The sequence below is a fragment of the Lissotriton helveticus genome, chromosome 2_1, assembly GCF_964261635.1.
Source record: "Lissotriton helveticus chromosome 2_1, aLisHel1.1, whole genome shotgun sequence".
NCBI classification, from domain to species: Eukaryota; Metazoa; Chordata; class Amphibia; order Caudata; family Salamandridae; genus Lissotriton; species Lissotriton helveticus.
Window position 1 is genome coordinate 339,626,869 of NC_136059.1, and position 23,054 is coordinate 339,649,922.

The following is a 23,054-nucleotide window of genomic DNA, read 5'->3' on the forward strand; positions in this document are numbered from 1 at the left end:
ATGCACACTGTTTTGACTTGAGCCGTCATGTCATCTATGATCATACCTAGATTTCCTGCATGGTCTGTAGGTGTGAGTGTTATTCATAGCTCCTACAACCACCAGGTGGAATCCCATGGAGAGGTCTTGTTGACAAAGACCAGTTCTTCTTTTTTTTCGGAGATGAGATTTAGGCAGCTGGTTTCCATCTAGTCTGCTTCCATGGTCATGCAGTTGGTGAAGTTGGTTCTGGTGGTGTTTATATTGTCTATCAGGGAGAAGATGAGTTGGGGGTCATCGGCGTGGCAATGACAGTGATGTCTTGTGATCAAATGTCTTGTGATCAAATGATGTTGGCGAGTGGTTTCATGTATGTGTTGAAAAGAGTGGGAATGGGGTGCAATCCTTGTTGGACACTGCAGATCAGTTTCTAGGTCTCTGGTCTGAAGGGTGGCAACCTGACCCTTTGTGTTCATCCTGTGAGGATACATTTGAGAGCGGATCCTTGAATGCCAATCTTGTTAAGTCCTCTGATGAGGGTGTTGTGGGAGACAGTGTGGAAGGCCGCAGAGAAGTCGAGCAAGATATGGGCTGCTGTTTCGAATGTCATCGGTCACCTTGATGCTGTAATTCCTTCTGAATCCTTATTGTGACTTGTCCAGAAGATTAAGAAGTTCAAAGTGAGTTGTGAGGTGCCTGTTAACGGCCTTCTCAATCCCTTTAGCTGGATAGGGGAGTAGGGAGATGGGCTGGAAGTCGCTCAGTTGATTTTGATGAGCTGTGGAGTATTTGAGGAAGGCGTTGATATCTGTAAGTTTCCATTCATCCAGGAAAGTGGCTGACATGATGGAGGTGTTGATAATGTTGGTCAGGGTGGTACTGATTGGTGATGTTCCCTGGATGTAGATGTGGTGAGGGCATGGTCCCATCACAGTTCATCTGGCTATCAATGTAGGTAATTTAAACCACAATACTATTGAACAACATGAGTGCATAGGCTGGTGGCCCTACACATGTTTATGCCTCCAGCCTAAAACTGATCATTCAATGTCATTGAGTGAAGTCCCCGGTACCTATCCCTGGAAGTCCATCTCTATGTCAGTAGAAGGTGGCCTCCTACTTTGAGGCCAGGCTTCTACATGTGGCCAGGACTAGATCTGTTAAGTGAGGCAACAGAGTACTCATAATATAGGTACTAGGCTCTGAGATAGGTTGGCCAGCACTCTAGATTCCTCTATCACTTATTTTCTAACTGTGAATGATAGTCTCATTACTTTTCAAACATATCAAAGACCTATTGAAATTTATATTACAATTGACAAATGACATGGCAACATAGTTTACATAGTCACATGCATACAGTAAACTGGTCTTTTTATTTCCAGAACTACATTTTGTTATCTCAAACATTCCAAAACATATTCACTTCTGCTGCCTGGGTTTTCCCACCTGGGTGTTCCTAATCAGGTTTTCTTCCTGACCGGTATTCCAGTCAACAGAAGCCCATCCACCCCAGGACCTACTTAATGCAGGTCGCAGACCGACTGCATTAGTAGGCACATTGGCACCCAACTTGCCGCTTGCCTGTAGCCTCCAGTTCCTGCTTGTTCCAGCCTGATCCAGTGACCCTGCAGCTGCTTGTGGTTTCCCGCAAACGTTTTCTTGCTCATGTTCTTCCTACCAACAGAACTCCCACCCACTCAAGGACCTGCTTAATCCAGGCCACAGCACAAGCGCTCAGCGAACGTGCTGATGTCATGCCCATCTGCACCCGACTGCTCTTGGTCCATGCCCAGCACTATGACCTCTGGCCCTCCTGCAGATACACCATCTCTGAGTCCTACACCCTCAACCCTAGATGCCTCAACAAACATTGCCACTGTGCTGACCCATGCTTCATGGTAGGACCTTTTACACCAGCCCACCGACCAGCCCCACCCTGAACACACCACAGACACCATCTGATCAAAAACACTAACTCACATGCGCCATTCTCAACACACACTCACTAAGCAAACACATCACTGAGCTTTGGGATCTCATCTCTACCCTGACACCTAATGTCCTCTTCCTCACTGAGGCCTGACTCAACCCATCGCCACTGCAATACCCAAAGGGTACAAGAAAACCCACTATGATCGCATCAACAAGTCTGACGGAGGATTGCAACCACACACAAGGAACCCATCCAATACACCACTATAAATAACGGCATCATTCCAGCCAAGGAACACCTCAAATTCCAACTCCAACTCCAAAAAGACAGTAAACCCACCATCAGGGGCACCTTCATCACTTCCCTCCCCACAGACTCAAACTACTACATTTTCCTCACGCCCTCAACTTCCATCTCGACGACCACAATGACTTCAACACCATCAACTTACTCGACAGCATGAACAACTTCAGACATACCCATCTCATCCACAACTGCAAAGAAACCCCAGGCCAAACGCTAGACCCCATCTTCACATTCAGCGACTCCATCAGTTACAGCCACACAATGGAACTCACCTGATCCAACCACTCCCTCGTCCACTTCAACATCACTGCTCTCAATCTGCCCAATGCCTCCCACGGTTGCTGGAGCAAAGTTTCAAAGGAACATTCAGACCCAATCCACCAACCTCCAAAGCCTCCTCACTGAAATAAATACCTCCCCCGACCAGCCACTCACCGCATGGAAGCAGCTCACCACAGTCACTATGAACTACATCCACTCAGGAGCACCAACGGACCACTGCCCCATGCCTCTTTAACCTACGAAGTAAGGATATCAGTCGCCAACTCACCACCATCCTCAACGCATCCAATGCCATGGCCACCTTTCCAATGCCTGGAAACCCGCAGAAGTCAGACCTCTCTCAAGAAACCCTCTGCCGACCCGAGCAAACTCCAGAACTATCGCCCCATCTTGCGTGATAATAGCATTCACTTTTTAACACGTGTTGCAAGGGCATGCATTGCAATGGAATGCATTGTTCCGTCATACGTCCCCTTGCGCCTTATATTTCTTTTTTCCTTTTTTTCTAGGACTGGGACTGGATTGTTCATCCTAAGATGGCTGCCGTCACATCCTTGTTGATGTAGTATTAGCCAATCAAATCTCCTCTGGAGATTTATTGTCTCCATTGATTTTCCACAGAATCAAATGTGCAACGTTTTTGAGGCATCATTACTTTTGCTTTGTGGACTAAGCTCTAGCTTTCTGCCACATTTGGTGCAAATCTGTTCAGCTTTTTGGGCTATAGCTGAGTCTACATTTCATATGGAAAATGAAAGGGGGCGAGCAAGTGTTTACCCCTTCCCTGTTTCTCAGCCTTCGTTACACAGATCATGCTGAAACTTTCCAGTTTGGAGCTGCGTTGAATGAACATTTTATTTGGAAAGTTTTGTTATGATTTGTGAAACGGCGACAAAGTTATTAGGAAACGAAAAATGATTTTCCTATGACAACAAAATCCTAACTATAACTACTCATTCATATTAAAATATATGTGTGTGTATAGAATATATATATATATATATATATTCACTGAAAAAACCATAGGTTATAGACCATATATAGTTAGGAATTAGCATTTAAAAAACCTTATTTTACTCACACAAAACCATTGAAATTCCATATATAGTTAGTTGTACTAACTATATATCGCGCACCCGCAATCCACTGCTGATGATGTCACATATTACATCATTCATGACATGGTCAGTGACATCACTGATGACATCACTGATGACATCTCAAATGACATCACTGATGACATCACTGATGACATCTCATTTGACATTACTCATGACATCATTCATGTGATGATACGATGAACCTCTTCAGACTCTAATATAACCGTAGATACATTCAGACACTCACAGACTGTCACTCATCCATGGAGTTACTCACACACCTAATCAGTCTTGCAAAGAATCAATCACACCTCCATTTGCTCAACTATATCGTTAAACACACCTTACTTATTGAAACATATAATAACACATATTTACTCTGTTATACAATCCCTGATACAAGTTCACAATAATCCATACAGCCACTCACACATTCACTGGCTCTTATGCACAGTTATTTATATATGTCAACTACCACATGTACTGTGTTTTACATATGTACTTACTTTGACATGTAGCACTGAGATATCCATTCACTCACCAATACACTCATGCACACAGTAAACCGCCCATACAGCTGTTTCCACATGCACTTTTGAACCCATACATCTATGCACAGAGTCATACACCTCCCAGCCACCCACACACACTCTCAGTCTCCAATACAAATGCTTGGGCAACCAATCAATAACCCATATAGTTACTCATATAGCTAATGATCAACACATGCAGCAGTTTACAGAACAACAGACATAATGATGCACAAATTAAGACAGTTTAGTCACTAACCCATGCGCTCAGTGAGACACATTTAACCACTCACTCATACAGTCAGTCATGCACCTACTAAATTCATCATCCAGACACTTATACATCCACTCATTCTTCAATATATAAGACATATTTTAACTTTACAGAAACATACAGTCACTGGATGTTGTCATCAGTGATGTCATCAGTGATGTCATTTGAGATGTCATCAGTGATGTCATCAGTGATGTCACTGACCATGTCATGAATGATGTAATATGTGACATCATCAGCAGTGGATTGCGGGTGCGCGATATATAGTTAGTACAACTAACTATATATGGAATTTCAATGGTTTTGTGTGAGTAAAATAAGGTTTTTTAAATGCTAATTCCTAACTATATATGGTCTATAACCTATGGTTTTTTCAGTGAATTTTCAAGGTTTTGTAAATGCTAATTCCTAACTATATATGGTCTATAACCTATGGTTTTTTCAGTGAATTTCATAGGTTTTTTAATAGCAAATCTTTATAAAAATAATACATTTTAAATCTAATTTTATATTTTATAATTTTTGTATTTTTTTTTTAATATTATTTTTAGTGCGCACCCGGGGCGCGGACAGGTGAACGCACGGGTAAGCGCAATCTTGCGGCGCGCCCCAGGGCGCGTACTAATGCGCGTCCCGGAAGCGCTATTGCCGAGAACGAAAACAACATTGTGACGTATCGCGTAGCCGCCACGCCTTGCGTCATAAGACACGTATCGCGTAGCCGCGAGATGCGTCTTATGACGCACCGCGTAAGCGCACCCGGAAGCGCATACGATCGCGCAACGTAAGCGCCCCGATGCGCTTACGATACACGCCCGGGACGCGCCCCGGGGCGCGTAGCGTAAGCGCGTCAAACCATGTGACTTTAAAATAACACTTTTCATTGGTTCAGAACTTTTTTTTTTCCAAATTGTGTGAAACCCACCCATTTCTCTCACTATTGCTTTGTACTTGGAGAGAGCAAGAGCTGTTGTGTCTACTCTATCTCCTACTTTTCTGATCTCCAGCAATGGCTGCAAGAGAGTCATCCAGCAGTGATTCAGAGGGATTTTTAGATGAGGACCCTCCTCAGCAAAAGAAAAAAACCCATTTCATCTGGAAATTTTACGAAATCCCAGAAGGACAGAAAAAAGTCAACGCTCCCAAAGTAACATGCAAAATATGTGGGAGTAGTTTATCCAGAGGCAATCCTCTGAAAAAATATAGTTTTGGGAATGCTAATTTGATCCGGCATGTTAAAAGAAGACACCCTAACAACTTTGCCAGGGAGAGTGTCAGAGAGCTGGCACGGAATGCACCCACAGATGGCGGCAGCACCTCCACTGGTGGAGCAACACCTTCGGGACCACCCCGTGGAAGAATGGTCCCTAACATTCAGCCGGTGTTTGCGGGCATCAAATTTTCGTGCACAGAGTGTGACGAACTGCTCTGCTATGGGGAGCAGAGTGTTGAACTGATTGCCCTAAAGAAACAGCAACACCGCTGCTCTTCCAGTCCCTAAATGTTCAAATTTTTTTGCTCCTGTTGAGCAGTTTTGGAATCCTTGTTTTTGTTTTTTCCCTTGAAAAAAATCCAAAAAAAATATAAAATTGTTTTTAAAAAGTCTAAAAAAATATAAAACAACAAAAACAAAAAAATATATATAAAACAACAAAATCAAAAAAAAGTTCTTTTCAGAACTACCTCAAATTTTTAAAAAGAAGCTTTATTTTTTTAAAAGTCTGTCATTTTTAATCTCCATGGTACGCTCCCCCGTACGCTCCCCGGTGCGCGTACCGGGCGCTCACCCCCGCGAAAATCGATTTTTTTTAAAAAAACTTTTTTTCACCCGCGGGAGCCTTTTATGGCCCCCACATGAAACCTAGGGGGTCAGGGGGTGTGTACCCTGCCCCCTCTTGCTCATTTCCCCCTTTGATTTTTGCCACCTCTTGTGTCTCAATCCTACCGAGACACAAGATGGCGGCCGCTGCGGACTGTTTCGAATGTTTACAGACACCCGAGAACCAATCAGCTTGCCGTGCGCAAGTCGCGTTGCGCGCCTGGAGCGCTCCCCGGTACGCGTACCGAGGAGCGCTCCAGGCGCGGCTCTAGATATATATCTTTTTTTGAACGTTAATTTCTCAAAATCCACTGTAGCACATATATTGAGACCTACAAAAGGCACATCGGGCTACCAGTCCCTACAATTTTGCCAAGTTTCGTGCAAATCCATTCAGCCGTTCGGGCTAAAAGTGAGGCCAACCGCCCTATGGAAAACTCAATGTTAAAAACACGTTTTGGGACCCCCCTTTTTTCTCGACACCCCCTTGACGAAACCCCCCCAAATTTTCAGGGGCTGCTCAGAAACAAAATGTTCCATTTTCCTGAAAATTTCAGCCAATTCCGTCTACAAACGCCAAAGTTATTAGACATAGAATTTTCAAAAATCCCATAGGGAAAAAATCCTAACTATATATACCTACTGGCGACCGCCAGTAGGTAATATATATATATATATTCACTGAAAAAACCATAGGTTATAGACCATATATAGTTAGGAATTAGCATTTACAAAACCTTGAAAATTCACTGAAAAAACCATAGGTTATAGACCATATATAGTTAGGAATTAGCATTTAAAAAACCTTATTTTACTCACACAAAACCATTGAAATTCCATATATAGTTAGTTGTACTAACTATATATCGCGCACCCGCAATCCACTGCTGATGATGTCACATATTACATCATTCATGACATGGTCAGTGACATCACTGATGACATCACTGATGAAATCTCAAATGACATCACTGATGACATCACTGATGACATCTCATTTGACATTACTCATGACATCATTCATGTGATGATACGATGAACCTCTTCAGACTCTAATATAACCGTAGATACACTCAGTGTAAACAGACACTCACAGACTGTCACTCATCCATGGAGTTACTCACACACCTAATCAGTCTTGCAAAGAATCAATCACACCTCCATTTGCTCGACTATATCGTTAAACACACCTTACTTATTGAAACATATAATAACACATATTTACTCTGTTATACAATCCCTGATACAAGTTCACAATAATCCATACAGCCACTCACACATTCACTGGCTCTTATGCACAGTTATTTATATATGTCAACTACCACATGTACTGTGTTTTACATATGTACTTACTTTGACATGTAGCACTGAGATATCCATTCACTCACCAATACACTCATGCACACAGTAAACCGCCCATACAGCTGTTTCCACATGCACTTTTGAACCCATACATCTATGCACAGAGTCATACACCTCCCAGCCACCCACACACACTCTCAGTCTCCAATACAAATGCTTGGGCAACCAATCAATAACCCATATAGTTACTCATATAGCTAATGATCAACACATGCAGCAGTTTACAGAACAACAGACATAATGATGCACAAATTAAGACAGTTTAGTCACTAACCCATGCGCTCAGTGAGACACATTTAACCACTCACTCATACAGTCAGTCATGCACCTACTAAATTCATCATCCAGACACTTATACATCCACTCATTCTTCAATATATAAGACATATTTTAACTTTACAGAAACATACAGTCACTGGATGTTGTCATCAGTGATGTCATCAGTGATGTCATTTGAGATGTCATCAGTGATGTCATCAGTGATGTCACTGACCATGTCATGAATGATGTAATATGTGACATCATCAGCAGTGGATTGCGGGTGCGCGATATATAGTTAGTACAACTAACTATATATGGAATTTCAATGGTTTTGTGTGAGTAAAATAAGGTTTTTTAAATGCTAATTCCTAACTATATATGGTCTATAACCTATGGTTTTTTCAGTGAATTTTCAAGGTTTTGTAAATGCTAATTCCTAACTATATATGGTCTATAACCTATGGTTTTTTCAGTGAATTTCATAGGTTTTTTAATAGCAAATCTTTATAAAAATAATACATTTTAAATCTAATTTTATATTTTATAATGTTTTTTTTTTTTTTTTATATTATTTTTAGTGCGCTCCCGGGGCGCGGACAGGTGAACGCACGGGTAAGCGCAATCTTGCGGCGCGCCCCAGGGCGCGTACTAATGCGCGTCCCGGAAGCGCTATTGCCGAGAACGAAAACAACATTGTGACGTATCGCGTAGCCGCCACGCCTTGCGTCATAAGACACGTATCGCGTAGCCGCGAGATGCGTCTTATGACGCACCGCGTAAGCGCACCCGGAAGCGCATACGATCGCGCAACGTAAGCGCCCCGATGCGCTTACGATACACGCCCGGGACGCGCCCCGGGGCGCGTAGCGTAAGCGCGTCAAACCATGTGACTTTAAAATAACACTTTTCATTGGTTCAGAACTTTTTTTTTTCCAAATTGTGTGAAACCCACCCATTTCTCTCACTATTGCTTTGTACTTGGAGAGAGCAAGAGCTGTTGTGTCTACTCTATCTCCTACTTTTCTGATCTCCAGCAATGGCTGCAAGAGAGTCATCCAGCAGTGATTCAGAGGGATTTTTAGATGAGGACCCTCCTCAGCAAAAGAAAAAAACCCATTTCATCTGGAAATTTTACGAAATTCCAGAAGGACAGAAAAAAGTCAACGCTCCCAAAGTAACATGCAAAATATGTGGGAGTAGTTTATCCAGAGGCAATCCTCTGAAAAAATATAGTTTTGGGAATGCTAATTTGATCCGGCATGTTAAAAGAAGACACCCAAACAACTTTGCCAGGGAGAGTGTCAGAGAGCTGGCACGGAATGCACCCACAGATGGCGGCAGCACCTCCACTGGTGGAGCAACACCTTCGGGACCACCCCGTGGAAGAATGGTCCCTAACATTCAGCCGGTGTTTGCGGGCATCAAATTTTCGTGCACAGAGTGTGACGAACTGCTCTGCTATGGGGAGCAGAGTGTTGAACTGATTGCCCTAAAGAAACAGCAACACCGCTGCTCTTCCAGTCCCTAAATGTTCAAATTTTTTTGCTCCTGTTGAGCAGTTTTGGAATCCTTGTTTTTGTTTTTTCCCTTGAAAAAAATCCAAAAAAAATATAAAATTGTTTTTAAAAAGTCTAAAAAAATATAAAACAACAAAAACAAAAAAAAATATATAAAACAACAAAATCAAAAAAAAAGTTCTTTTCAGAACTACCTCAAATTTTTAAAAAGAAGCTTTATTTTTTTAAAAGTCTGTCATTTTTAATCTCCATGGTACGCTCCCCCGTACGCTCCCCGGTGCGCGTACCGGGCGCTCACCCCCGCGAAAATCGATTTTTTTGTAATTTTTTTTTTCACCCGCGGGAGCCTTTTATGGCCCCCACATGAAACCTAGGGGGTCAGGGGGTGTGTACCCTGCCCCCTCTTGCTCATTTCCCCCTTTGATTTTTGCCACCTCTTGTGTCTCAATCCTACCGAGACACAAGATGGCGGCCGCTGCGGACTGTTTCGAATGTTTACAGACACCCGAGAACCAATCAGCTTGCCATGCGCAAGTCACGTTGCGCGCCTGGAGCGCTCCCCGGTACGCGTACCGAGGAGCGCTCCAGGCGCGGCTCTAGATATATATCTTTTTTTGAACGTTAATTTCTCAAAATCCACTGTAGCACATATATTGAGACCTACAAAAGGCACATCGGGCTACCAGTCCCTACAATTTTGCCAAGTTTCGTGCAAATCCATTCAGCCGTTCGGGCTAAAAGTGAGGCCAACCGCCCTATGGAAAACTCAATGTTAAAAACACGTTTTGGGACCCCCCTTTTTTCTCGACACCCCCTTGACGAAACCCCCCCAAATTTTCAGGGGCTGCTCAGAAACAAAATGTTCAATTTTCCTGAAAATTTCAGCCAATTCCGTCTACAAACGCCAAAGTTATTAGACATAGAATTTTCAAAAATCCCATAGGGAAAAAATCCTAACTATATATACCTACTGGCGACCGCCAGTAGGTAATATATATATATATATATATATATATATATATACATACATACATACATACATACATACATACATACACTTTCTTTTTTTTAGTGTGAACTGATTTAACAAACATGTTTAGCTTACAGGTACATTTAGTTCACTCTACCAAGCACCAACGTTGGAGTCCCATTTGTGTCTCCTTATTGTCTCCTTATTGTTATTCTCTTCAATGTCATTATTTTATTTAGCACACTTCTGTATATTATTCAAATAATGCAGAAATACCATACCTGTATCTTGCAAAAGTTAATCTCCTGCTGTGTAAATCAAGCCCTCAAAAAACAAATGCTGGACAACTTCAGAGGTTGTTTGGGCCATGATATTTACGGCTACTGTCAATAGGAATCCGGAGGCTAATTGAATAATTTCTACCCACCATTCAGGAAGAACTAATGTGTTTAAAGGATGCTCAACCATAAATAGGTTATGGTCAGGACCTGAGACGCATTAGGCATAGATGAGCTGGACCCAGCTGGGATGCACGGAACTTACCTAATAAAAATGCTTTCAAACTTTTTTAAGTTTCAGTCCACTGTCACCTATTCATTATCTTGAGGCTTCCCCATAAATCTTTTAATGCCCTTCACATAGTTACCCACTATTTCCCTTCTCTCCTCTGCCTTCCTTTTCCCTCATAACTATCCAGCCTCACATACTCACCAACAACTCCTATGGCTAGAAATTAGAAGCAAAGCATCAGGAAGGGTGTAAAAGCAGTATCGATAAAGGAGAGGTTTTGTGATACTGTACAAGTGATGCATATTAAGGTTGGTTAATAATAAATATTATGGGGTTTGCACCTGCCAGTACCTCTCCTTCCATCCAATGCCAACATTCAAATAACTTTGCTAGTGCCTCAATTAATTAGGAACAGGGAGGTAGAACTGAATTTTCTACAGCCTTCCTGAATATAATTCCGAGCACACACTGGGACAGATAATAGAGGATAGATAATACACTGACAATGAGGGAGAGAAGGTAGCAATAGGTCAAAGACCCGCAACAGAGTACCATCCTCACAATGAAATGATAATACAGTGGGTCTGGCAATCCTAAGAATTAAGTTGAGGTAGATCAGTAGTGGGGTGACCACCTCACTTCAGGTCTTTTCATAGACTGGCTCCAGCCCTCAACTTTTTTCATTTACAAATTATTGATCTCAAGAGTGCTAGTCTAATTAGTTTAATGCCAGCTGCAAGCATTACAATACTATATATGTGATCAAGGCGGAGGCTTCCGCCGAAACGCGTCTGAGCAGCGAACAGGGAATAAAATCTGACTTTGAAAAGGAAATTCATGGTGTCAGTGCCTTTACTTAAATGCGAAGTGTGGATTGGTAACCGATATATATATATATATATATATGAACAAGCGGCTCCCCCCTTCCTCCTCTCCTGGGAAGCCAATATATATATATATATATATATATATATATATATATACATATATATATATATATATACATATATACATATATATATATCAAGCTCGCTACCCGTCTGCTCCCATTCACTCGCGACCGGGTGCTGTTACGGCGGGAGACGGTACCTCGCCAGTCCAAGACTCAGCTCCTGTGCACAAAGCACTCAGCACTCACGGGGGACAATTCAAATATTTTTATTCAAACTCTCTCAAGATGCGTTTCGGCACCCGCCTTTGTCAATTAGAGGCCGGCGCCACCTTCAAGGAAGGTTTAAATACTTCCTGTGATAAAATCAAAAAAGGACATACAGTGCGAAAACACCTCCACCATTTTGAAGTGGTGTGTTTCTAGTGAATAACACTAACAAAATTGAGCCCTGGATGGGCGTTTCTAACACAAATGATGACTACTTGTCAATAACATTCACCTTCCTAGACAATCAACAAAGATGAGTATACATATATCCTTCTCTCCACACTTAAGGAGAATAATACAGTGCAGGAAAAAACAACAATGTTAATGTCCATCTCATAAATGTACCACCAACTCCTCCCCAGCATTCAGGCCTCCCGGTTTCTTAGTTTGATTCTCTATAATGTGTCGAGATTCAAGCCTGCGTAGTTGAAGCAGTCTGTTCCCTCCCCTTATGTCTGCTGGTACCTGGTCCATGCAATAAAAGCTTAGGAGTTCTCGATTGCTTTGGTGAGACACTTCAAAGTGCCTCGCCACTGGATAAGTGGGGTCCTTATTCTGTATGGCCCTCATGTGTTCTAGAATTCTGATCTTCGTTGGGTGAGTGGTGCTCCCAATGTAACGCAAGCCACACGGACATACAAGACAGTATACCGTATGGCTTGTGTTACAATTCATTAGGCTGGTGATCTTTTGAAGCTCCTTCCTCCCTGGTATTCGGTAACTAGTCACTTTCTTACTGTTCTTGCACGCCTTGCATTTAAGACAGGGGTAGAATCCAGTCAATTTTCCAAATGGTGGAGGTCTTTCTACCTTCTTGCAGTGGCTCTGAACAATCGTAGATCCTAGCGATCTCGCTCTCCTGAATGTTATTAGACGGGACTTCGGCAACTCCTTACCGATAACCGGGTCAGACTTAAGTATGTGCCAATTCTTTACACACTTACTTCTGATATCTCGTGCGTCCTCAGAGTAATTCATAATCATCCTCATATTATTCAGGTGACTATCTTGTTTCTTGACACATCCTTGACTCACATTTGAGATAAGGTCTAATCTGGGTTTCTTGTCCACTCTCATTTTGGCCTCCTGCAATACCTCCTTGGGGTACCCTCTCATTCTGAACCTCAACATACTCTCATTGGCCGCTTGCTCAAAATCCTCCTGTCTGGTACAGTTCCTCTTAATCCTCAGTAGCTCACCATAGGGTATACTCGATATGGTTTTCCCCGAATGGCAGCTCATAGCGTGGAGCACAGAGTTGCCAGCGGTTTCTTTTCTGTACAACGCAGTGCACATCTTGCCCTCTGCTATGAACACTTAAGGTCCAAAAAATTCACTGTCTCTGTGTTAACATCTCCACTGAATCTAAGGTTAAGATCATTTCCATTCAGTACCTCGACATATTCTCTGGCACACTCTATAGAGCCTTTGAAAACAATAAAAAGATCATCTATGTATCTATACCAGGATATTACCCTCTCTGTCCATGCGGCTTTATCATCCGCCCAGGCAACCTGCTCCTCCCACCAGCCAACGAAAAGATTCGCGTAGCTGGGGGCGAAGCAGGTGCCCATCGCGGTACCACAGATCTGTTTGAAGAGTTGATCCTGGAATAGAAAAATTTTATTACTCAAGCAGAATAATATAAACTCAAGTAACATCTGATTATGTGCCGCCAGAGTTATGGGCCGTGTCTCCAGGTGCCATTTTACTGCCTCAACACCTTGGAGATGATCAATACTCGTATAGAGGCTCGAAATGTCAAGTGTCATCATTACCAAATCATTGGTCCAGTTCACTTTGTCAATTTTACGGAGGAAGTCTGTTGTATCCTTCAAATGTGATTTTAACATTGTCACGAAGTCAAAAAGAAAATAGTCCACGAACCTCGACATATGCTCCGTCAGGCTCCCCATAGACGAAACAATTGGACGTCCTGGTGGACACGTTGCATGTTTATGCAGCTTGGGCAGATGATAAAAAGTTGGTATCTTCGGTTGCTTGCATTCCAGGAAAGAAAATTCCTCTTTACTCAGCATCCCCTTGTGATACCACTTGTTGAGCAGGGAACGATAGGCGAGGACACTCTCATCAAATGTCTTTCTTGATACTTTGATGTAGTTCTTCTCGTCCTCTAATTGGGAAAGGGCTTCTTTCACATAGAAGTCCCTTGTCATCAAAACGACATTTCCGCCTTTATCGGACGGTTTGCATACGATTTGTTCATCCTTGCTTAAATCCATGATCGCTTTGCGATGTCGCTGCGTTATATTGCCATTGCCAAATTGCTTTTTCTTTGTGTCATTACAATGGCTCCAAAGATACTTAATCATCACATCAGAAAAGGTATCAATCGCATCAGCCGGCATCATAGGACAAAATCGTGATTTAGGTTTGAATGGACTGTCCGGTTTACTCTGTGCTACCCCAGCCCATACTCTCCTTTGTGAGGGAATGATTGTCATAGGATCACCTTCTTCAGCCAGATCATTCATGACCGCAAGTGTTTCAATGTCACCCGCGGTGAGTGCCGATGCTCCCTCGGTTATAGTCATGGGTCTCTCGGGGCTTACTTTGCCTTTAAAGTATTTGAACAGCTTTATTTTTCTGCAAAACTTAAAAAGATCAATCCTCAGTTGAGTATACTCAGAGTTCTTATCCGGGCAAAAGTTCAATCCGAGCTGCAAGACCTGTTCTTCGTCCTCTGACAACTTTCTGGGAGTCAGGTTAACCACCGTCAAATTCTGGGTGTCTATCGTCTGTTCCAGAATTTCTTGCTCCTGGTCATTCGTGGGGACGCGTCGCCTGCGCTTGCTCCACCCGCCACGCCTTGTCCTGCGTTTGCTTTCTTTTTCCTTTGTGGCCTTGGTTCCACTTGTTTGCCCCTGCCCCTGCCCCCTGTAGTCCGTGTTTCCCTTATAACTTGAAACTCGTCTAAAAAAGGGACCGATGTTGAGGCCTCCGTGGACACTGATGCTGACGCCACACTTCTAGATGTGCTAGATGGGTCACTTTCTTCCTCACTGTGCTCCGTTTCAGTGACTTCCGACTCTGAAGTCACTATGGGCTCTGTGACTCTGTGACTCAAAATTCTTTTCCGTGGCTGATCGTATTTCTTTGCGAATGTGAGGATACGTCCTTGTAAATAATCCCTCTCATCCCTCTCAAACTTCTCTTGTTTCCGTCGTTTTATCTTCTGCTCATATGTTTGTAGGCGCTTCTTCATTGCCTCCCTTTATTCATTCTGTTTTTCCTTGTCCTCGTTCTGTGCAATAATGTCCTCCAATTCTGATATTTCACGTAGAGTTACATCTCTATCACTCCATGCGAATTTAATTAACAATATCAGCATCCCTTTTGATGAGTGAGCCGACAATTCTGCCCACTCTTTTAATAATTGGGGATTAGGATTCTCATACGCGGGGACAGTGTATATTCTCAAGCCGCGTGGGACTCTGTCACACTCAACATACTTCTGGAGTGATGTTGCCTCCCACCACTTGCGGGTCTCCCGCTCACATAGTCTCTCGAGTTTGGAAAAAAGATCCCTCAATGGATCACTGCTGGTTCTCCGCTTCTCTGCAGTGCTACTTTCTTTTCGAGCTTGTGCCCCTTCACCTTTAAACATCTCCGTGGCGGCCTCTCGCCGTGCCTCCTCGTCAAACATTTTCAGTCAATATATTTATCTCCTCGGTTTATGTTTTCACCGAGTTTAGCCCCCCTCGGTCTGCCACGTCACCGATTCAGAGTTTTCCACTGGCAGCTCGCTGTTATTTCAGAAACGCGAAGAAAACATTTCCGCGTTCAGCACGGAGCCGCCCCGCTACAAGAACGCCGCCCCGTCAAGGGCTCGCAATACTGTAGCAACACTGTAGCTCCGACGCTTTTCTGCCTCGGGTCACGCCGCTCTCTGTCAAATATCGCTGAATCACTTTCCGCAGCAGCCGCGGCTGCTACCACCGCTCTGACGCCTTCTTACAACCGTGGTTCCACTCAAGACATCCAAAAACAGGTGCGGCAGTCCGTGTCGACCCAGGATTCGGTGATGGGCGGTGAAGGAGAAATTATCTCAAGCTCGCTACCCGTCTGCTCCCCTTCACTCGCGACCGGGTGCTGTTACGGCGGGAGACGGTACCTCGCCAGTCCAAGACTCAGCTCCTGTGCACAAAGCACTCAGCACTCACGGGGGACAATTCAAATATTTTTATTCAAACTCTCTCAAGACGCGTTTCGGCACCCGCCTATGTCAATTAGAGGCCGGCGCCACCTTCAAGGAAGGTTTAAATACTTACTGTGATGAAATCAAAAAAGGACATACAGTGTGAAAACACCTCCACCATTTTGAAGTGGTGTGTTTCTAGTGAATAACACTAACAAATATACATATATATATATATATATATATATATATATATATATATATATATATATATATATATATATATATATACCAGTCCCATCAGGCACTGGGACATTTGGACTGCCCATCAGGGGCGTGCCATGAACATTATCAGGGCTGGTACCTGCATTCCCATCATCAGTTCGCCAAATCCTCTGAAGAGAAGGCGGGAGCCTTCGAAACGCGTCAGGAATTCCACGGAGAAATGGGATGAATCACTTTCTCTTGAGCTCCTCAGCTATTCAAGCACGCTGTGGCAAGAAAGGCGAATTCAGGTTTCTCCCCGCGAGTGTGGCCGTGTCCTTACACGCGAGCGCACATATGTGGATGGAACATCACCATCCTTTTACCGCACCCGCCAGAAGAGTGCAGCAGCGCCATGATGGAAACGAGCGAGCAGAGCCCCTGCATACACGCTGAGCACCGCCAAGCAGCCTCAGGGTAGGAGCCGACCAGGGCAAGCATCCAGCTTGCTAGTTTGACGGGCATATATCCGTCTGCTACTCCGCTATCGTGAGGTCGCCTGGTTGGCGAGGGGAGACCACTCGTCCGCCTTGATCCACACATGGGGCGCCAAGACTAAACAGGACTACCAGTCCCATCAGGCACTGGGACATTTGGACTGCCCATCAGGGGCGTGCCATGAACATTATCAGGGCTGGTACCTGCATTCCCATCATCAGTTCGCAAAATCCTCTGAAGAGAAGGCGGGAGCCTTCGAAACGCGTCAGGAATTCCACGGCGAAATGGGATGAATCACTTTCTCTTGAGCTCCTCAGCTATTCAAGCACGCTGTGGCAAGAAAGGCGAGTTCAAGTTTCTCCCCGCGAGTGTGGCCGTGTCCTTACACGCGAGCGCACATATATATATATATATATATATATATAACCTACTAGCGGTCGCCAGTAGGTAGTTTTAGCTAGAATGTATTTCCCATAGAAAAAACGTTTTTTGATTTGTCAATATCTTTGGCGTCGTTGTCCAAACAAATGGGGCACTCCGGTCAGCTCCTGTCTTGAAAGTTTCAGAGTGATTTGTCAAACGGGGGCTGAGAAAAAAGGGGGGTCCCAAAACACATTTTCTCCAAGTTAATTTCCATAGGAACTTTATACAAGGCTACATCCCAAACTGCTGAACACTTTTTGCAAAAATGTAGTTCTTGTTCCAGAAAGCTACCTTTTTTCAATAGTGTAAATCCGTTCAGTAGTTCCTGAGAAAATAAAAAAAGAACACTTTCGATATCTGAGCACCGAGGAGCAGTCACGAACCCTCCCGGGCAAGAGCTTCACTCTGATTGGCTGCCAACACTCCAAACCAGGAAGTGTTGGCAGCCATCTTGTGTCTCGGTAAAACCGAGTCACAAGAAACAGGGTGAAAAAAAGATGAAAAACAAAAAAAGGGGGCAGGGTAGAAACACTCTGACACCCTAGGCTTGCTCAGGAGGTCCCACAGGGACACCCAGGACCAAACAAAGCCCTTTTTTTTATTAATCAGCATAATTCGCGCTGGGTGTACAAATCCTGCGGAGAAAATAAAATAACAAATGAAATGTGGGCTCCCGCGCTTCATTTTAATGAGCCCCTGGGTGGGCCAGGTCCCGGGGCAACTCTGAAATGAAATAGCGTGGGCCTGCGGGGGCTCCCGCTGCCCCGGGGAATGCCACCACCCTGGGGCTATGTAAATTATATGTGGGTGCACGTGGCCCCTACAGCCCCTGGTACCACCACATCCCCAGGGCTTCTTTCATTGGTTATGGGGGCTCCCAGGCCCCCACCAAGCCCCGGGGACAGCCACTTCCCCTGGGCTTTATCTGATTGTGCATGGGGGCACGTGGCTCCCCGCAAACCCAGGGACTGCCACCTCCCCGGGGCTAAAATAAATGTAAATAGGTGCGGGAGGAGCTCCTGCTACCCCCACTCTGCCCCGGGGACCAGCACCTCCCCAGGGCACTAATTATTTCAAATTGGGGGTCTGTTACAGACCCCCGGCCCCAGGGACCACCACCACCCCGGGGCTTTACGTATGGAAGGAGGGGGGCCACACGCCTCCCCTCCTAGAGCCCTTGATGGCCTAAGACAGCGAATCCCCATGGCCATCTCCTGCGATGTTCTGGGGGGCCCAGCCTGGGAAATTGCTGTTTGCTATGGCAGGGAGGGAGCACGGCTCCCACGGCAGTAAAACCTGCTCTCGCTTCGAAGAAGTATTGTGTTTGAGCAAGGAGAGCTGCATGTCAGCAGCTCCCCTTGCTCAAAAGCAATGCCAGGTCTCACAGGAGGCAGGGAGCCGGCAGGACCGTGGGGGCATTATGGCTCCCTCCACGGTCCCCAATGCAAAGGGCCGGCCCCGGGGGATGGGGTCCCCAGGGCCAGAAATGGCCCTGGAGGGGGGCCACACTGCCCCTCCTCTTTAATTTAAAAAAAAAAGAATGGCCGGACTCCGTGGGATGGCGTCCCCGGGGCTGAAATCGGCCTGGGGAGTGGAGCCGCGCAGCCCCCATCCACCAAAAATATTAATGGCCAAGCCCCAAGGGATGGGATCCCCGGGGCCAATACTGGCCCAGGGAAGGAGGGCCATGCAGCCCCCTTCCCTATACTTATGTAATAAAAAAGAGGCCATGCCCCAGGGGATGGGGTCTCTGGGGTCATAGGAGGCCCAGGGAAGGGGGACCACACGCCCCCCCCTTCCCTATAAATATATTTAAAAAAGCAGGCCATGCCCCTGGAGAGGGGGTCCCTGGGCCGAATTCGGCCTCGGGAGTGGGGCCCCCTTCCTGTTTTTTTCTGGGGGATGGGGTCCCCAGGGCCCAAACAATAGTAAAAGTAGGGGGCTATAGACCCACCTTCTAAAAAATAAATAAAATAAAAAAGCTGGCATCACACCGGAGGCCCTGCCCCCTCCCTGCACAACTCTGCAAACGCACCCCCTGGCATGTTGTAAGATGGGAAATTAAGTCCCCGTGAGTATTGAGGGTCCCTGGGGGCCAACTAGCCCACCAGGTACCTCCAGTAAGCACTACACACCTGGATTGCTGAGAGTGGTCCGAAGCCACGCCCCCTTTTTACACCACTCTGCAAACGCACCTCTTGGTGCAGTGCTGGTGAGATGATGAGGTCCTCTTGTGTCCTGAGGACCTCAGGACACAAGTGGACTTCATCCCCAAGCAGCAGTGCCCCAGGAGCCGCCTTTGCAGAGTGGCATGAAAAGGGGGCGTGGCCTCAGACCACTCACAGCCATCCAGGTGGGTGCCAATTACTGGAGGTACCTGGTGGGCTAGTTGGCCTCCAGGGACTCTCAGGAATGATGGGGACTTAATACCCCAACTTAGAACACGCCAGGAGGCTTGCTTGCAGAGTGGTGAGGGAAGGGGGCGTGGCCTTTGTCCACCTCTCATTAATCCCACTGTGTGGTGCTTACTGGAAGTAATACATAGGCTAGTTGGCCCCCAAAGGACTCCCAGCAGTGAAGGGGACTTCAATCCCCATCCAGGAGCGAACCAAGGAGCGCTTTTGCAGAGTGATGGGCAAAGGGGGCATGGCCTGCTCTGAGAATTTAGCAATCCTGCTGTCTGGGACTTACTGGATGTAATAAGAGGGGTAGTTGGCCCCCAAGGTTGTCGTTGGGGTCAACTACCCCTCTTATTAACTGCAGTAAGTCCCACACAGTGGTATTGCTAAGATATGCAAACGCGCCTCCTGGCAGACTACGGGATGGGGGATGAACTCCAATTTACTCCTGAGGGACGTTGGGGGCCAAGGAGCCCTCTTGGTCCATATACATATACAGCAGAATTCCAGAGCACTGGTCGGCGGCCAAGCACCCTTTCTCCACCACTCTGCCAACGTAAGTACTACTTAAAGAAGCATCTTTCTGCACCTCTGACTTAGAGGTAGTTTTAATCCCCCTGCCCTATTATGTACTAGGGCCCTACAGAGGAGGTCATGTCAATCCCAGTGATACCCCGACACATAGTGTTCCCTAGTGTATAGAGGTGTTTTCACTATATTCTAAGTGTCTTTTAGCATAGCACTGGCTCTAGGCCTGGTCAGTCAGAGTCAGGTACCACCAGTACCCGTCAGCAAAAAGTGGGGGCACAGGATGACTTCGCAACAAGGCAACTTTCTGCTCCTCTGTTGGTTCTTTGTGCACATCTCTTGCTTCTTTTTGCACCTTTCTTCATCTTTCTGAACATGTCCTACCTCTGTAGGCATAGTTAGAAATTAGCATTTAAAAAACCTTTGAAATTCACTGAAAAAACCACAGGTTTCAGGGACATTATAGTTAGAAATTAGCATTTAAAAAACGTTTGAAATTTACTGAAAAAAACACGGGTTTCAGGGACCTTATGGGTAAAATTAGCATTTAAAAAAACCTTAGAAATTCACTGAAAAAAACCACAGGTTTCAGGGACTTTATAGTAAGTTGAACATTTCACTCGTACAAAACCAGAGAAATTCGGCTGTTTTAGTTAGATAGGCTAACTATAACTCGCGCCCCCGCAATGCACTGCTAATGATGTCACATATTACATCATTCATGACATGGTCAGTGACATCGCTGATGACATCACTGATGACAACGCAAATGACATCACTGGGGACATCACTGATGACATCATCCACGTGATAATCTGATGCACCTCCTCATACCCTAATATAATCTTTGATACATCCACTCTAAAATACAGACTACCATTTTCTAAACCATAGACACACCAATACCAGTTACTACATACGCACTCACTGATTCCTAGGTCTACACACACATCCATTCCTTCACCCATACAGTCACGCATACATGCAGACACTCATCAATACAGCACTACCATACTCACACACCTAATCAGTCATGCAAAGATTCAATCACACTCCCATTTACTCACCTATATAGTTGGGGGGATCCTTGGCTTCACACCTACACGTACTCTAGGTACACTCAGAGTAGGGTTTGTATAGTAGGAGTATGCCTAATTACTGCCTTGTTTTATATGCCCGTATATATGCAATGTTTTTAGCACTATGGCAAAACTATGTATACTATTTACTTTTGTGATGCTTGTAATCACTTTCATCTGCTTCTATCTACTGAATACCGCAGCACATGTATTTTATACCAGAATAGCGTTGGTTCAGTAAATATATAGAAAATGTTCCACTGTGTATTCTCTGTATAATTATCTGAGAGCAAGAAGAATGAGTGACTGAGCAAAAGGTCCCTGGGGGTCAGGGTTGTCATTTTCAGTTGTTGCTAGAAACCATTTGCTCCCGGGAAGGGTTAGGGCACTGTAAGCTAGCTAGTCTCTAGGCCACCATATCCTGTGGGGGTGCTCAGAATCAGCCTAGGCAGCTCACACTAAGTTTATGCTGTCCAACAAATGTGCAGATCCTACAGAATAATGGAAACTACACGACATGGCGCCACCAACGTTGGTTGGGTTCTTATTTAACAATCTATCTGAGTAGTTCAGTTGTGACCACTACTCATCTCCAGACTGGAGATGTCCATGGTGGTAGGGAAATCCCTCTCAGCTGAGTAGGTATACCCTTTGTATTCGCTGTAGGGTATTCGAGCTTGTGGGATAAAAACATCCCACATTGAGCTTACTCTGTTTCCATGAATTAATTTAATTAATTTCCTTCTTCTTTACAAATAATGTCTGTACACGGAGATAATGAAGATAACAATGAAGAAGAAGTATTCACCCCAAAAATATGACAGAAAATTGCAGACATGCAGTTACTATGAAATTACTAAAATATGGTCTCCCAACAATGGGTGGAGACGTTACCTTCGTGGATGAGGCACACAAAGCATTCAACAATGTGAATATCAAGGGTCCCCTGCTATTAGAATAGATAGCTCTTGAGGCAGGGAGAAAACTGTGTGTGAATAGCAACTCAACAGGAATTACAAAACTATAAATTACAGTGACCAACTATAGATCAAACAGGGAAAGGTACATTCAAAGGAAACTAGCACAAAAGTAAGTTATTTATAAAATCAGTTTGGTTCATTTAATAGCAATCATATTAAAAAGTAGACATCAACTGTCATACTAACATAAACATACATTTAATAATTAAAAATAAAAACAAATAACATACTATACTTCAATACAAATTGAGTTCACAGAAAATTAAAAATATTAAATAGTGGCAATGATTAATGTTCGACGCGCGTTTCGGCGTTGCAGACAACGCCTTCTTCAGGAGCCACAATTTCTCATCAGAAAAATATACTGTTGATCACTTGTACCAGCTTCTAGTATACCACTGGCCAGGATCTGGCCACCTTTAGCCAAGAGATTATTTCCCCACGAACAATTTCTAAATCTCTTAAATACTATCAGGCTTGTCCGCTCTGATGATTCTTTAGTATCAACTCGCTGCAGGCAATACACTGCACCTTTTCCCAACGTGAACGCGGACAGATGAACCGCTCAAGCAGAGTCGTGCCGTTTGTTTGAATGGTGCACCTTTACTTGGTACAAAAGCGGACAGATATAGTACTCCAAGTGCAATCGTTTCAAAACTCCGATGGTGCAGAGATGCGTCCGGGTGCTGCAAGGGATAACTGCTCGCAACCCGCCGACGGCCCAAAATGATATCGCTATATCAGCTGGACCTAGACTACAAATTTGATTCTATATTACA